The 17,658-nt window shown below is 36.1% G+C and overlaps 1 long non-coding RNA gene across 1 annotated transcript; it reads right to left on the bottom strand.

Annotated features, from left to right (window-relative positions):
* Positions 1 to 396: 396 nt before the first annotated feature.
* LOC149918471 (uncharacterized) lies at positions 397 to 3,254 on the bottom strand. Its single transcript, XR_016465494.1, has 3 exons — positions 3,092 to 3,254; positions 2,156 to 2,257; positions 397 to 700 (listed from the first exon to the last, which is right to left on the bottom strand). It is a non-coding gene; the product is annotated as an uncharacterized LOC149918471 (long non-coding RNA).
* Positions 3,255 to 17,658: the final 14,404 nt, after the last annotated feature.

The following is a 17,658-nucleotide window of genomic DNA, read 5'->3' as shown; positions in this document are numbered from 1 at the left end:
ATGTTTCAAATAGTGATTGTGTCTTTTTTAATAAGCACATATCCATTCACTCCTGTCTGTCAGTTATAACTCAACACAGGTAGCAGAACAGAGTATTTTCGAAGGGCCACAGTTCAAAATGAGTGCAAAACAAAATGCAATATAGCTACCAGCTGTTTCTTCACATTAAGTATATTAGAGTGACTGCTCATGAAGACTGTTTTTTTTTTTTCCTGATTGCCAAGATATAAATAAATCCCACAATCAACAAATAGTTATGACTTCAATATGTGAGCCCTTCTGGTAGGGTTGTATGTCAGGAGAGGTCTTAGTCCATATTTTTCACATTGAGAAATTTATTTTCATCAATAACTACAGATTCTATTTAGTACATTATTTTCTTCACTTGATACGTGAGCAAAAAGATGGCTCTAGGTAAGTCTGAATTTGAAGTATAGTACTGGACCAGATACTGGATATGTTTGATTTTGCCCTTCTTGTATATAAAAGTGCTGTTATTTCAAAGTTACTGACAAAGTTACCAGCAGACAATCCAGCCTTATTTCTTTTTCCTGGAGAAAGACAGGTTGGGGAAAATTCTGCACTACTTGTACAAGTCCAGCTGGTGCATACCCACTGCAAATCTTTCATTCCAATGTTTGGGCTAGATCCAGAAATTGATTAAATGTGAAGATTTAAACAGATAAATCAGCATGTCATCCTGAAATAGCAAGAAGATAATTCAAACTGAGTATTGTTGCTAAAGAAAATGCAGCATCTAGAGGCAACATCCTTGAGAATTACATTTAGAACAGACAAAGACAGAGAAAGTGCATGAATGTACAGGAATAGAGTAAAAACATCGTTTGACAAATTCAACAAGGACTAGAGAAATGAAGTTCACAACAGGAGATAGATGGACAGGAAGCCAAAAACAGTTATGAAGAACACTGCTTGGAAAGAGGGGCAGGAAAACAACCCAGTCCCCAACAGTTGACTATGTCATGATAAATTAACTGGGGAACTATTGCCATATTTCCAGCTGCCCAAACTCCTCTTCTAAGTCATGTCAATTACTGTATTTATGGAGTGACTAACATGCATGATGACTAAGCTTGATCAGAGCTGCCCCTTATTACAAAATCACTGGAATAACCCAAAGGGAGAGTTGTATGTAAGAGGAATTGATTGTGTTCCTTAGCTGAAGGCTCAAATAGAGCATTATCTCAACAACAACCAATTTTGGAGGAGATAAGGAATACTGTTGAGATGTTAATTAACTCACAAACAATTGATCTTGTAGTTTAACTAGCATCATTCTAATAACAAATTCATCATTTATCTGCCATCAGCTTTGAGTTTTGTATTAGTGCTGTGGAATAATTACTAGAATTGGCATAGAAGCATCAGAAATTAGTATTTTTCACAGATTTTTAAATTTGAGAGGGATGATTTAAAGAATGGATGTCCAACCTTTTGGCTTGCCTGGGTTACACTGAGTGAAGAGGAATTGTCTTGGACTGCATAGGTTGTACCGAAAGTAATGCCTCCTATTTATTTCCATGGAAACTACAACAGGTACAATGAACACAGTAACTCTGTTTGATAGAGCAAATTCTCAGCAATGAAACAGTATTTCTTCATCATAGTCATCATATTAGCTATGCATTTTCACCAGCGATAAACAAGAGTGTATTCCATGCTTGTCAAAACCTACACCAGTAGAAGTGATCCACTGCTGCAGTCACCATTTCTGAAATGAACCACTGTACTCATATCCACTATTTAGTCTCCATAAATGTTCAGCACATATCAGTGAATGTCAATAGGCACAATTTCTGATGCATGGAAAAAATTCAATTACATACCTTTGCTTTGTACACACTTCCATGTCAGATGCCATTTGTCAGACTGCTCCTCTGCTGCCATTTATCACACAGCAACAAAATATAACAGAATATTGGTGGGAAGTTTCAACTTCTATTTGCATAGCACCAACATCTGCCTCTGATATTGTGAGCCATCACCATAAAATAGGAGGTATTACTTTTGGAGCAGCCCTGTAAGATATACACTAAAAAAATAAACTAGTGGATACGTGACCCTGTGAAACTACCACGTCAGTCAGGTTTGATAGCAGAGCTTGCCATTCTCAGTGAGTTCTCAAAGTGCTTACCAGAGATTTTTTATGAAATTTTACTCTTCTTAACTTCGTCCTTGACAATAGTTGGTCACAGATGTGCACAGTGCCAAAATCGTTGACATGAATAAGGTGTGACTGTAAAGTGAAGGATATTTTTCTCTGTTAAGAGAGGTCTTATAAAAGTCTGGTAAAGATATGTGATCTGATATTCGAGTTGAATGTGATTTAAAGTGTAATGCAATGTTTGCACAGTGCTCAAACTAGGTAATTTAGATTTTAAAACTGCTTAAACCTCTCAAGGTCTGTTCATTTTTATTAAACTTCATTTTGGTAATGCTTTTCTCTGCAAGAAATATTCTTTGGGAGAACACAGCATGCACGTAAAAGAAAGCTGCAACAATAAAATATGTATCTATGTTAGAGTCAAAAAGCATCACACGTTAAAACTGTCATATAGTGAGCAGAAAGAGACATTTCAATTGTGCATTAAAAGCTTGAATAAACCTCATGGCTAGAAATAGCATACTTTCCAAGAAAATTATAACAAGTTATTACCATCTTTTTCTTTCATAAAGACCAAATGCTGTAAGCCCTCAACCACAGATACTCTGATCTATACAACTTAACTTTAGGCATTTAATTGAACAACTTTTTTATGAATGCACTTTTCCTTGGCTTCTTTGATAATCAATGGCTCAACACCTCCAAAGTGAAATTTAGTCCTATTAAGATTTGAAGGTGCCTGTTCAAGGCACCTCTTCCTTTTCATGTACCAGGATGACTAAGCTTCTAACTTAGATGCCTCAATTGGGTTCTTCAATTTAAGGAAGAATTAATCTAGGTTGTAAGAGATCACAGAAAACTTTACACTGTTTCACACAAGGAGAAATAATTTTGTTCACATTATCTATGCTCTTCAAAAGATGAGCTTCATCTTCCTACAAAGATGTTTGCAGAAATGTCTGCTACCTCTCTTGTGATGGGTTGGCTTTGGCAGCAGTCAGGTGCCTGCCTAGTCTCTCATTCACTCCCCTTCCCCAAACAAGGCCAGGGGAGAAAGTCAGAAGACAAAGTGTATTGGTCAAGATAGAGGCAGTAACATCATTTAATTATGGTCATGGGCAAAAGAGACCCAACTTGGGGAAAATGAGTTTAATTTATTTCCAATTAAAGTGGGTTTGGATGTTGAGGAACAAATACAAGATTGAAACACATTCCAACCCCCACCTTTCTTTCCCCAAGCTCAACTCCATTTATGACTCCTTTCCGTACCCACACACCATCCAGCATCACAAAGGAGATGGTGAACAGCGGATTGTGATCAGCTTGCAACATTTCCTCCCTGCCCTTCCTTCGTCCTTCGTGCTCCAGTGTGGCCTATCCATGGGCTGCTGTTCCTTCAGGAAAAATCCACCTACACCCCTCTCCTTCATTCTGTAGTGTTTTGCTCTTTCTTCCCCAGGCTCTTCCTGAGACCCACGTATGGCTGCTGGGACTGGCCATAGTCTGTGGTGGGGCTGTTGGAGCTGGCTATTGTCCCAGTATTTTCCCAAGACACAAGCATGTTTTGTGAGTAGCAATGAAGTTGTAGATAAAAGCTTTGTATTATTCTACAGAAGAAGTTAATGAGTCAGGTGTAAGACTTTCCTCACTAATTTTCTCAGTGATAATTCAGTTGATTGTAAAGGTAAGAGTTTTTATTCTCACCAGTGGGACTTCTTAATTCTAGATGAAATAACTACCCAATTTCCCTCTAAGGACAGTTCTTTGGGTGTAGCATTTAACTAAGAGTATTCACTTGTCATTAAGCAGGCAATTACTTTCACCCTGTGCTTCCAAAACTGATGAGCCTGTTTCTTTCAAAAGGCAGTTCAGATACACCAGGGATCCAGTCCAATGAAGGTACTGAACTCCACCAAAATGTAATATGTTGTGTGTATGGATGTTTTTGCCCATAGAAGTATTAACTTTAATCTGAAAAGTGTCTGATGTCTAGGGAAGAAGGAGGCAGTATGCAATCTTCTGCATGTGTAGATATAAAATCATAAACTCAGAATCCTCAGATTTGGAAGGGATCTTTTTAAATGTCTTATAGTCCAACTTCCCTGCAATGAACAGGGATATCCGCAGCTGGATCAGGGTGCTCAGAGCCTGATATAGCCTGGCCTTCAATGTCTCCAGAAATGGGGCTTCCAACACATCTCTCGGCAACCTGTTCCAGTACCTCATTACCCTCACTATAAATGACTTTTTTTTTTATATCCAACCTAAATCTACCCTCTTTAAGTCTGAAATGTGAATATATTTACTGAAAATTGCTTTAGGAACAGATCTGAAATGGCTCCCTTTATGCAAGGGAAAAATAAGGTAGGTAAATTCGTCTCCAAGGTTATGTACAGACATACACATAAATGGAATGATTAAATAAATATCTAATCCACAAATTTCACCACTGATTTTACTATTGGTTTCTTATGCAATTTTTTGGAACATTTTGTTGGATGGGAAACAACAGAAGGGTAACAAATCCCTTCTGTTGTTTCTCCAGAGCATTTGTTGGTCTCAAGACTGGAACAATCTAAAACTAGAAGTCCATCCTGCTGCGGAACAATTTTCTTTGAATTCATGTCCTAACACTTTGAAGGATATATTCCATCAGAGTCAGAAGTGACTAATGGATTCTTATTTCAACATCACTGATAGTTTAATTTATATCTTCTTGTCACATAGGCAATTAAAGCAGCATAATCAAAGAACTATTTATTGAAGACAGTTCTGGTTTTACATGAAAAGAGTTTTGTGAGCCTTAGCTTACTACAAAGGGATTTTGCTTCTTGGAGGAATAAATGCAGGTGCACTCTTCTTAGATGTTGCACTACAATAGTGATTAATACTTTCACAAGTGCTACAGAATCATTGTAACGTCATAGAATTACTTAGGCTGGAAAAGACCCATGATATAATCAAGTCAAACACTACCATTTAATCATGTCCATAAAAGTAGCCAAGTGCCTCCGCTGAAAGAGTTGGTTTCTAAGCACACCACATAGTAGCTTATGCTTTTAGATGTGGAATTACCTGAAATATTGTTAAGGTTTGAAATTGCTACCTCCTCCAGAACATCCCTTAAATCTATGCTAGTGCTTACCAGGTGCACTGAGAATTCATAGAAACTTTCCAGTTCTGTAATCTTTTTTCAACTATGACTTCTTTTGAGGCTACTGATGAGATGATGAGAAAGATACAGACTTCGTGCCTACTTGGTCTATTGATTCTTGAGCTGTCATTAGCATCTACATTGGCACACAGTTCTTCTCAAAATGGTCTACTTTTTGCTCTACTATGTAAGTTTATTTTAAATCCTGTTTTCTTATAGCACTTCTGTGCTATAGCTCTTTTGTGTGATTTTCAGCATCCAGGTGAAATCATAAGGTATGTACTTAAAGGTGATCCACTGTTTTCTTCACATGTACTCAGTCCAGCCTCTAGATCTTTGAAGCATTAGATACTGGGATAGAGAGTAGAACTACTTGGCATGCATTTCACAAGCCCGTACACCACCAAAGAGAGAAAATATATACATGCCAGAGCTCACTCCAAGGCTCATCCTCTTCCAGCTGGGCTTGTAAACAGATTACAGATTCCTTGAATAAATATTGTTGAGAAAATCTGTGAACCAAATGTCCAAATAACCTGAGGCTTAGTTTGACCAATGACCAAATAGAAGTTCTGAAGCTCTGTTCTCAGCTGAAAAATGACATGAAACAATTTTCCTGTGGCTTTTACCACCTGTGTGCCTAGAATAAACAACTCCTGCTAATTCCACTGAGTGAGATAAAGTAAGATCGGATTTATTAATGTAGTTCCTAAGAAAACAGCTGATGAAAACAGTTGGCAACCGACTATAATGCCCAAAAAGAAACTGTGACAACTTTTTCTAAATAAATCAATCACTAATCAGTTGCTGAAGTAAGACTGTAAAGAACTTGCTTTTGTGGATATGCTCTACCAGTGAAAATTACGTTCTAAGGGCTCCTTTATGATTTCCCATTACTAATCTTCTGAAATAAGATACACTCTACAGACCTTGATCCTGTGACAGAGTCTTGCTGAAAGATTATTTCTGAACAGTAGCTCAGGATAAAAATGATTTTACATCCCATTGTCACAGAGAAAAAAATCCTAAACCAAATAACTACATAGAATTCCAAATGAAAAAGGTGAAAAAGAAGAGTGAAAAAGGATACATGTGAAATTTAAGTCTTGTAAATTAATGGACCTTGATTTATTCCTCTTCGGGAACAAAAATGAATTGATTCGCAACAGAGATTATTCTTTAATTTAGGCTTGTTGGGAGAGGAATAGCATACAGATTGAATGCACATACTACCTCAAAAAAAAACTAAAAACAGGACTGGTGAAAGCAGAAAAGAACAAAATTCACTGCACTCTGGTTGAGATGCATGTAGACATGCTTTAAAGACAAACAGTATTTGTGCTTCAAGAATGGCCATTACAAAGCTGAGCTTCAGTTTTGTTCTACAGGATTGTTTTTATTTTCCAAATTAAAACTCTAGAATGAGAAAATGTATTTCCTTCTTGGATATCTAAGTACTGAAACTTCCCACTGTCATACAAAATATTCTTTTCTACAACCTGATATCAGTCTAAGGTAACAATTACATGCCATAGTGACTCACTTACTTGAGGGCAGGATGGTAGACAATGGTGAACCCAGTGCTTGTTAAAGTAACCTGTGTTTCATGCCTCAAGTCATTGCTGAGGGAACAGTGCTTTCACTCCTTGCTGCCTTTTGGCAAAGCAAAAATTATATACTCGTATACACTTGGCATTACACTTGGAAAAAAAATGGTTTTGTTGAGCCAAGAAGCATTTGTCCTTTGGATGACATTATTATCTAAATGATAATGTCAAGTCAAGGTAGAGGTTACAGTGTCTACTTTTTACATGTGTTCAGAGTTCATTTAGCCTACTTATAAGTGATTTTTTTTATTGCTACACAGCTCATACCTAGATAGATCAATGTTACTATCTTGCTCACCTGTAATGCAGTTATTACCCTAAAAGAGATTATCACAACTTTTTTCAAGCTAACACAATGCAGCATTCTTGGCAGTGAAATGTGCTCAGGTTTAGTTGTTTGAGTATTTCAATCAACTTGCATTCTTTTAAGATTTTTTTTTCTGTATCACCATTCAGATTTTATGTCCTCAGACTAAAATTTGCTACTGCATTGATGTTCTGATCCAGTAATGCTAATGTCCTTCAACAGAGACTAACAGTCTTAGATCAGAGATCAATTTGTTCTTTTGCTGCTAAACAGGAACTTATCACAGAGATACACCATTCCAGATTTTCTCACATCAATCTTCAAGGTCAAAAATGAGGAGAGGGAGTTTGCTTAATTGTTGCTCAGCATCTCTGGCATTATGCAAAAGTACTGAATTGCCCATAACCAACGATTTGGTGATGTTTGCATATGAGAAAAAGTTAATCTGGGAAATCAGATTACAAATGTTATTGATCCCAAGGTCCCCAGGAAGTGTCAGTGTTAAAATCACAGAGCAGTGAACTGAGTTTGACATGCAATATTTTCTATTCTATCTTTTCCTGGCAGATGAGCCCTTTCCCTGTTTACTAAAAAATGTCAATATCTGCAGCACTCTTTCCTGCATGTGTTATGAACATCTCCCCATAATGTGACATTCAAGTTCTCTCTCAGAAAGAAAAAACAATAACCCATGCAATTTTAAGGACAAGCATAAGTGTCAATCACACAGGAATTTGCCAAATAGCTTTACATCCTGGAAACTTTTAATGACAGGAAGGAAGAGGAATCACTGAGTGCTGCTCTCTGCAGACTGTCCTGAGTGTATTATATTCATTCAAGTAAGTGCAGTAAGGTTTTCTTTTCAGTTCCCATATCCATGCCAGGAGCAGCTGGGGAAAACCTGGGTGATCTGCAGTTGCACATATAATGAAAACATATTGTGCTCCTTCCTGAAGCAACAAGCATTCAGTTTATCCTGTGCTGATTTATACAGCAAAATTGATTGGTCTAATTTTAAAAATATTGTCAAATCACTGCTATAAGTTTTGTATATTCTCTCCAGAAAACTGCCTGAAAAGTGTATTTGAACTATTCAGTGGAGATTCTGTCTGTGCTTGACAAACCAAAAATGAGAACATCACAACAAGAAAAAAGATGAGACCAGATCTAGCTACCTTCTCTTGCTGCGGATATTCAAGAATTATCCGGCCATATGACAACATGAAGAGTAGAGCAGAAGACAAAAACAGTGGTCATTACATTTGCCAACTGTGAACTACATGCCTTCCCACTCCTTTTTAGCACATACTCACAAAGGTTTACTCTTTTCCCAAGGACAGTGAAATAACACTCACTTCAATCAGGGCATACAAAATAAGACAAGATATTTAATGCAGAGGACCATTTAAAAAAAAAAAGGCAAAAGTACTGTTCCAGGTTTTGAATACAGTAATGAAGGAGATAAAGCAGAAGATACAACTTAATACAATTTTCCCCTCTCTACCACCACCACACTCTTGTGCCAAAGAAACCGTATTTCCTGTTTTGTGTGGTTTTGTGTTCCTTCTCGGGGTGCCTGCCAGGTAACCCCTGCATCTCTACTGTTCAGCTATTCATTGTGGCTTTGAAGCAACAGTATGTTTCTGTACAATAACACTCAATAACACTGTGTTTATTTGTCAAAGATATTTTTGTTCCTTCAGCTACCACTTGTCAGGAATATGACATTTTTTTTCAGTGTTCAGAAGCCACTGGTTTAACAAAAAGAAGTAAAAAGAAATTATAACTTTTTGGGTAAACAAACTGTCTGTCCCTGAGTCCTTAATGATGACACATTTCCTCCTTTCTGTGTGTGTACTGTGCTTAAGTGTCCATAGATTTTCTCCAGTCTTTATTAGATCAAGTAAAAGTCAAAGTTAACAGAAATCATTACCCTTGATATAAGTGACCTTAATACTATTTCAGAATTGTGTGCAATACCTGTCTCCTTGGTCTTAAGTTATAGCTTTTTTTTGGCAGAACTTTGTTTGCTCTTGATGTAATCTATGGCAAAGTGGTTCAGCTGCCTGTAGACCATGGCCCAGTTTTGTATGGCATGGTTATGTGACCCTGACTCAGCTTTATGGAAACACTGTCATTGAGCTGATATAACATAAAGCCAAGAAGATGAGAAAAGTGAAAATGAAAACAGAATGGGAAATGTTGGAACAGTAGTAGCAACTCATGGAATTAGAGAAAACGAAAAGGCGGAAGACACTGAAAAGAAGCAGTGAGTCAAAAAACAGTAACTCACGACTTGTTAATGCTTGTGCTGCTAAGCATACTCATGGTGCTTGTTATTCCCATCTACTTGTTGTGTGTATTTAGCCAGTAAATAATTACTGTATACTCACAAACTGTGCATACAACTGCTGTGGTACTAGTATGGAACTTCTGTATAAGGTAAAAGATGCCGAGATTAAAAAAAGTCTAACAAATGAAGTGTTACATTTGCCTAAGAATAACTTGAATGTTCAATGTATATAGTGACATACCTAGAAGAAGTACTCTGACTTCAAGAAGAAAAAAATGACTCATGATTCTAATGAATAGTAACAATGTGGGAGCATTAATGCCATATGTAATGCACGTATTAATATACATTATAAGCCTTACTGTCTAAGCATTTTAAGTATTTGTGCTGGTATATCATATCCATGCCTTGTAAGAATTTAATTGGTGTACAAGTATTTCATAAAGAAGACCTATAGCATTTAAAATAAATAAAAACGGGAAAGAAACTACCTGAGTTACATAAGACTAGAATTCTACCAGACATAGGTTTGGAACTTGCAAATATCAACAGTGAATGCCATTTCAGGGAGCCTCATACCAATTTTTCATTCCAACAAGAATTCATGAAGATGTGAAGATGTAAATTGGTTCACTTAAAGTTTGGTTTGCTTTCCAAGCACGTTTGAGAAAGACAGATACAAAAATAAATACACAGCAATTGGGTGCAGCTGTTTTATATCCTTCAGGAACTCTTGGGATGTGGATGTTCTGTGGTAGAGGGTTGATCCTGACTAGCTGAGCACCCGCAAGCTGCTTGCCCTCTCCTCATCTACCTAAGCAGAATTGAGAGAGAACTGGAATAGCAAAAGCTACTCTTGGTTCTTCTCATTTTATTTTTTTTCTCTATCTGGAATTTTTTGATCACACTCTGTAGCAGCCTGAAATCCTAGAGCAATGGACACAAGCTGGGTAAAAGTTATTTGGATTAAGTCCAAGATGTCTTGATGCATTGCATGTATTGTATGTACAGCGTTGACTACTGCTGCACACACAGAGAGCAATATAAGACTACTTTCACTGTTGATTATGTATAATCATCTTTCTTTTGTTCTTATATGTTGCCTGGTAGAAGGGTAGAATCCCAGGCCAAGTACATGGGAGGCCTCCTGTTCTCCTCCACAAGTAGCTCCTTCCAATTTTATTTTTCAAAATCTGTTAAAATTCACACAGCATTGCAATTTTTCTTGTTAATGGTGGGGGAAAAACAACAAAAAATGGCTAGTTTTCAAATACATCTACATTATGTTTCTTTCTCAGATATGTCAAATTTTCTTTTGTAAAAGCAGGCTTGAAACTACATCTGAGTATTTAGGTAAACTATGAACAGAATATCCATTTAATTACTGAAGGCTTTTTTTTTTTTTTTTTTTTAATTGAGCATAAACTGAGGACAGCTGAGGTTTTCCACTAGTCTGTTAAAATCTAACCTTTCCTTCCTGCTTATTTCATAAGTCCCAGTGCACTAGCAGCTATGGAACTACTGAACACTTGAAAATACAATTAATATGAATAATATGGCTATTACTGAAGGAAAAAAAAATGCACTCTATCCACTATCATATTATGGGCCTACAGGGCTTTGTTGAAAATCTAAGACTTTGATACTGCCAGATCAAAATCTTTTCATCTCATGTACAGTAACATTCAAAACATTTTTTTAATTATTTAAACAAAAGCATAAACTGTTCAGCAGCACTGATCTAAAATTGATATACTGAATTAGTTTATATTCTGCTTGATATTTTGTGAAGAATATAAGAAACCAGGCTAAAAAATTGTATACTAAGTGAAAAAAATTGAGGCAATCCTTTTTTTCATTACAAATGGAAAGACAATGGGAAAAAATACTATTCCCATTCAGACAGAAAGATGGTAAATAAAACTCACACATGTGGTACTCAGTATTCCCATTCACAGTGACATAGCTTCATGTGACATCACTCATCAATCACAAGAGTGGGAAAATACTTACCAAGGACTATAATGAGAAAAACAGATAGAAAAACAGATAGAAACAGATACAAAACAAACAATGAAATTGTTTCTGTGCATGGTATGGTGGGATACATGGAATCATAGCAACAGTTATGAAAAAGATTTTTCCTTGATGTTAAAACAGACCAGAATTCACCATTATCAGATTTTCCACATGTGAATGTTTGTTGGTAAAGAAAATAGTATCTATCATTGTTTCATTCATACCCTTTTGCTGTGATCATTTCTTCTAAACTAGATCCTAACTTTATTTAAGGATTCAGTCATTGCTGCTCAATATTTAATAATTTTATGATCTTCAGATAGGAACCATTGATTGCAACAAGAGCACCATTGTGTCAAGACCCAAAACTGCAAGACACAGTAACTCTAGATACATGCTTACATTCATATTTTTCTATTTGAAAAAAAAAAAAAAGCCAATGGTGTTGAGGACGTATAATTCCCTCCCTAAAAATGTAATGCAAATAGTATTAATTGATTTTGCTGGAAAAGGTATCTTTAACTGGAGTATATTCTTGAATCATATCACCTAAATATGAAGGTATTCCTGCCACACTGGGAACAGAAGGATGCGAAGGCTGTAAGTGATATGTTACAATGCAGTAAAACATCATACACAGTGGATGCTAGTCCTAGGTATTTTATTTTGACTGAACTGTACCCCTGCAACAAAGGTCAGAATAATAACTAGCTGAAGCACAAGAAGACACACTTGTGTAAGAAAATAAGATGATAAATGCATTTCCTGAAGTCAGTCATAAATTATCATAAACTGCCCATTGCAAGCCTTCCACATTTGCTTGTGTCTGGATTCACGTATGGCACACAATTGGTCCAGCACTACTAACAGAAACATAATCTGTAATGACTTCACAGCACATCTGGACTTAAGATCCAGAATACACTGGCCACATTGACAGGTCATTTAAGTAACTCATTAGTATTTCACAAGCTTACAATTACACTTTGAGTATCTGAATCAATTGGGCATCCATACACTGGCATAGTATGAGACCTATTCACTTAATTTTCATCACTGCTGTTTAGCAAGGAAATGACTCAAATCCTGTTTTCATTCAAATTACAAGGAAAACTCTCACTGACAGAATATGGAACTAAATCCTGGTCTCATTAAAATTTTTTTCATTTAAGAGTTTTATAGCTAGCAATGATCTGCTTTCATACTGCTCCTTCTAGGATATCGGGAAGGAATTTGCATGGATCTATTTTATTCAAATTTACTTTCTTCCAGTTTCATTCCAAATCTGGAAAGCTCTTGTTAACAAATTGCAAAGGAAGAATGAACTATGTTCTGATAAAATTCCTTTCAGTGGATCACAAACATAATCTCTCCTAAAGCATGATATGCCCAAATAGATTTCCATGATAAGATACTTCCATAACCAAGACTGACTGATTACTATTGTCAATACCTTAAGGGCTTCTCGGAGCTTTTTCTGCTCTTGCTCACTGTACTATGTACTTTATGCATTTTTAAAGGTAGCTCTCCTTTTTATTGCAAAAAGATTTTCTTAGACCATTAAGAGCAACAGAGTACCTGATAAAATGCATACATGCTTTTGCTAACATCCAGGCAAGGCTGGATGGGGCTCTGAGCAACCTGATCTAGCTGTAGGTGTCCCTGTTCATTGCAGTGGAGTTGGACTAGATGACCTCTAAGGGCCTTTGTAACTCAAATGACTCTATGATTCTATAACCAAATAGATAAGGTTGTTTTAAACTCATTACAAACTCTCATAATGTTATTTAAAGCATTCTAACAGTTTAGCATGGTGATATATAATTAATCAAAGCTGAACTTTCATCAACTGGTAACAGTACCATTGAAATAACGATTTTTAAAAATTCAATAAAATTTAAAACTCTAGCCAAGTTTGGTGAAATCAATTTTAGTCATGCCCATATTAATTTTATTCCACATTTGGCCTTATTTTTCAGTGACAAAATATATTGCCTCTTTTGAATGGATAAGAGGATGGGTGAACTTGTGACAAGACTTGAAAAAACATAAAACCATTTTCAAGGTTTCCCTCAACTCATAAAGTAGACAAAAGTAGATTGCTTTCACATGGACTGTGAAGGAACACTTTATGAAGCAAATCCTTAGTGTTTTCTTTAGTACTTTATGAAGAAGTCAGATATGAAAGGACTACATTCATATAAATAAGCTTTATTTCTCAGATGTAAGAGGATTCAAGAATTGCATGTATGTTCAAGTGCACTGCATGTGGAAAATATCTGATGATGCAAATTTAGATCTTATTAAGTAATTTGGGGAAAGTAAGAACTTGAGATGTTAAGCTGAATGAAACATAGGCCTTTTTAAAGTTGTAAATGTACAAAGTGGATATTGTTCTGGGCATCTCTCCCATAGAATTCTGAATAAACTCAACCATTACTCTATTAACTTATCTTTACAATGGAAATTGCTCCAAAAATGTCAACATGTATCAAAGCATTGCTGAAACAGTATTACAATTTGTAATGATAGTATGATTATAGAATTATCTCAGCAACTGACAGTAAAACACAGCAATGTTAAAGGTCTACAAACCAGCCAAAGAAAAGCAAGCAACAAGCCGACCAAACAAAAAAAATCTTATTACCTGCCTGTTGATTTTAAAACACTGACAACAGGCAAAAGAAAGTAGAAACTGGAGAATATAAACCAAATGAGAAATAATCTCCTTCTGTGACAAATATCTCATGCTCCTAGGATGCTAGAATTTCTAGAGTGGGGAACGAATGTTGCAGAACCACAGGAATGTGCAAGGAAAAAACTATAATTTCTCAGAGACTAGGCAAATCAAACAGTCCTCCAACAGTGTCAGACATAAGATCAGTGTTACCTAACGTAAGCCATTTACATGTCTTCAAGCTCATTCTTGAATCTTGGTTAAGTACTTCAGAATGTCAAGAGGCAGCATGTATGGTTGTACCTACATTCTTTCTGTACCTGCCTGCCTCCCCCCAAGTGGGCTGATTTTGCAGCACCAAGGCAGAGTAAACATAGATACAGCATCTATTTATATTTAAATCATGTTCAGTGCTATCCACAGCCACCTGATGTTTTTCCCTGAGAATATATCAAATGCTACACAAACAGGATGGATCAAATATATTTTCTCACTATCCCTACTTTGATGGTGATTCTCTTGAAGGAAATGGGCACTTTTTGTAGAGTTGTGAAATCAGCGAGCAAAGTTGTTTATAAAATCCAGTTTGCAGGTAGCCCTACAAGTATATTGTGTAAATGCACTTGATTTATTTTGTTGTTTGTTTTCATTTGTTTTGTACCTAAGTAAAAATAATCTTTCTCAGCAGGCTGCTTTTCCTTCCTTGTGGATGAGAAATATAAAAGGATCTGAAGCTGTCAAGCAATGACAGTTTGAATGAAAGATTTCAAAGGAATAGGAAAGTGAAAAAAATGTCTCAGGGACACAAAAAAAGTAAGAAGATGTTTAAGAAACAACTTCAAATTCATGCAAAATAAAAGCTCCTCCTGCCAAATGAGTGAAACTTGTCAAGTCTACTAGATCTCTTAATTAACCAGAAACATGAAAGGAACCCCCTTTGAGGGATTCAAGCTCACAGGCATCATGGGTAGTTCTTTTTTTTTTTTTTTTTTTCTTTTGCAGAGAATATAAAGTGAACAATGCATTTATTAAGCTTATTAAGCAGCCTGGAAGAGCTGAAAAATCAGGGAAGAAATTATTCATGCTCAGTGTGGAAATATTTTAACTGGTGGAAGGGAAGGGTTAAAAGGAGTTTAAAAAAATCATGTTTTTCTGATATTCTGGAGGTTAGAGAGAGGACTTGGACTACGTCAAATCCAACCTTCCTCTCTCTCCTCTCTCCCCCAATTTTTTTCTTTCAATTTTTGCAGATCTTTGTTATATTTATCGTATTTTTGTAAAAACCATTTTTAAGAAGCAGAAACCCAGGAAGAAACAGAACAAAATAAACCTTACAGTTCAGCAGATGACTTATCTGAAATATATTTATGAAAGCAAGTATTGCTCTGGATCCTCTAGTCAGCAAAAAAATAAAGATTTGGAAGCACAGGGCTGATATTCTAATAAAAAATGTTCTTTTAAAATATTCTATAGAGGGCAAAATTCCCCTTACAAGCAAGGGAATTGAACTATAAACAATTTCAGTGGGGCACTGCAGTGAATAGAAAATATTTTTGTGATACTTGAAAAATCCATTCTCTTAGCTGAGCTAAAAAGAAGAAGAAATTTGCTGTACAGGAGTGTAAAACTTTTCACTCCTATCTTAATATTGAAGGTCTATGGACAGACCTTGGAATGTTTTAATGACACATAACTGATATGTACTTTTCTCACATTCCTGAAGTACAGCATGTTAAATCACTGCAGAGCCATTAAAGTATCTATGTTAGAAAATTTATCAGTGTTGATCTACTCCCCCTTGTTTCCAAAGCAAAGAAGAGAGCTTTAATAGACTTCAAAAGCCTGACAAAAGCAACACGCTTTTAATGAAGAAAAATAACATGGTATGGGTACAAAGCCAGAAGAGAAAAAACTGGTGTTTGAGTGGCCTTTCAACTTCTAGTCTAAAGCTCTGTAGATTACCCCTGCTAGTTCCTGTGCAAAAATTATTTTCCTCTCTGTGAAAGGTGCGACCTATCTACTTTGCAGCAGTTAGAGAATGAGCATACCTACATACCTACTGTACATCCCTGTACTGTTCTTGGGCAGCAAAGGCCATCACAGAGCAGCTTGTGATCTGAACTCATTTTGAAGACACCTCCTAGAAGTCACAAGTCTAGTAAGAAGTCCACTCAAAGAAAATATTTAACAGAAAATAATGTGAATGTCTAAACTTGCAGGACTTAGGCAAATAAATGAAAATTTCATGATATTTAGTAACTGGATTTGGAAGTCTTTATATTATGGATTAAAACTGGATGATCTTCTAGTTTTGGTTGACTTAGGGATTTCTGTTTCTTTATATATTATAGTATTTTTCTCTGGTATTTATAGTTTTTATATTACATTACTATTTATCAATGAACGAACAGCTTTACTGTCCTAATGATATGTCAAAATGGATTACATAACTCCTATCACTAATGTGAGAGCATGGTTCACATCCTTCCCTGCTTAAGTCTTTCCCATCTGCTTCCCTTAGGACCATTACCAAATTTCTCTACCGAAAAAACAAGACCTGAACAAAATTTCATGATTATTTTTCCAGTTTGTTTTCTCTCCAAAAATGTCATGCTTTGTGTGTAGAGAATTTCCAGGTAACTTCTTAAGCAGAGTTTCGAGTGGCTCCATGCACCACACAGATAAGAACAAATGCAGGAAGCCCTAACATCTATTGCTTGCCAAGGGATGCTACCTCCTTTATGGGCTAATGTAACAAAAAAGGGTTTCTGGTTTGATGGAGACTCCAAGTGCATCCATATGCCTTATCAGTTTTGTTTGTTTTTGTCTTCCTTTAATTTAAGCCCTCCCAATATAATTTGTATTTTTATTTGAGTGGAAGTCAGAATCTTAGAGCATGTCTCTCTTAAAATATGAGCCAAATACCCCTGACCCTACGCTTAAAGACCCTAAACCAAGGAATGACCATATTCATATAATATGCATATTCATATAATGCATCACAAATGTAAAGGCAAGAGCAGATAGATTTGGAAGAAGGTTCAAGAATTCCTCAAAGGTATATGCCCAGGTCCCTCAGGGAAACTACAGACATAATGAAGGAGAAAGACAAAGTGAACAGAACTTGAATACACGGAGCACATTTACAGTCTCATTAACTGAAAACAAAAATGAAATTCCTGTCTAACTCTTCATATATTTGAGAAGCTGTTTAGTGAATTTTGGTAAGTTTCTTCAGTTTTATGGTTCTTCACAAGTTTATTGCTCTGAATGTGGGTTAGGAATGTAGGCCATAATTTCCACGGACGTAGTAACCTTGTAGCATGCAGGAAGAACAGAATATGACAGTCTTGTCTCAGCTACAGAAATACTCATTAGAGACTTTCTTGCTGGAAGTGATTTAGCTTAAAGAGGAATGGCTTCAGGCATGTACCAATGTCTTTTCTTGTAAGAACTTTCTGTTTTGTAATGACAGA

The sequence above is a fragment of the Phasianus colchicus genome, chromosome 3 (assembly GCF_987193195.1).
Source record: "Phasianus colchicus chromosome 3, bPhaCol1.hap1.1, whole genome shotgun sequence".
In the NCBI taxonomy this organism is placed as follows: Eukaryota; Metazoa; Chordata; class Aves; order Galliformes; family Phasianidae; genus Phasianus; species Phasianus colchicus.
Note: the sequence above shows the minus strand (reverse complement) of the source record. Positions and strands in the feature narration are given on the sequence as shown.